Source organism: Chrysochloris asiatica, unplaced genomic scaffold (genome assembly GCF_000296735.1).
Source record: "Chrysochloris asiatica unplaced genomic scaffold, ChrAsi1.0 scaffold00274, whole genome shotgun sequence".
Taxonomy (NCBI): Eukaryota; Metazoa; Chordata; class Mammalia; order Afrosoricida; family Chrysochloridae; genus Chrysochloris; species Chrysochloris asiatica.
The window spans coordinates 335,480-336,318 of record NW_006408792.1 but is presented as its reverse complement, the minus strand read 5'-3'; positions in this window follow the sequence as shown (position 1 = coordinate 336,318).

The window sequence follows — 839 nt, the reverse complement described above, 5'->3', positions numbered from 1 at the left end:
GCGTTCTGCTCCCGTAAAGATTTACAGCCTCGGAAACCCTGTGCAGGGTCACTATGAGTCAGAACCAACTCCACGGTACTTAACAACAACAACAGTGAGTTATTATGGGCTTCTAGCTACAAGGTCAGCTGTTCAAATCTACCATCTACTGCATGGGAGAACGATGAGGCTTTTCGCTCCCATAATGATTTACAGCCTTGGAAATTTTATACAAGTTCTCTATGAGTCAGAACCGACTCGAAGGCACGCTATCACCACTACCACAACTATCAATATTTTTAAGGAGTCCTGGTGGTTTTGCAGTTAAATGTTCAGCTGCTAATAGAAAAGTTGGCAGTTTAAACCCCACTAGCTACTGTTTAGAAGAAAGATGTGGCAACCTGCTTTGGTTAGGATTACAGCCTTGAAAACCCTATGGAGCAGATCTACTCTGTTGTTGTTAGGTACATTTGAGTTGGTTCCAATTCATAGCAACCCTATGCACAACAGAAGAAACACAACAGTCCTGTGCTATCATCACAACTGTTGGTTTGCTTGAACCCATTGCTGCTGCCACTGTGCCAATTCATCTAGTTGAAGGTCTTAGTCTTTTTCACAGATCCTCAGCTTTAACAAGCATCATGTCCTTCTCCAGGGACTGGTTCCTCCTGATAATATGTCAGAAGTACAAAAGACAAAATTTCACCAGCCTGACTTCTAAGAAGCATTCTGGTTATACTTCCTCTAAGACAGATTTGTTCTCTGACAGTCTATGGTACTTTTATTATTCTTCCCCAACACAATAATTGAAATTCACCAAATCTTCTACAATCTTGTGTTGTCCAGCTTTCACACACATA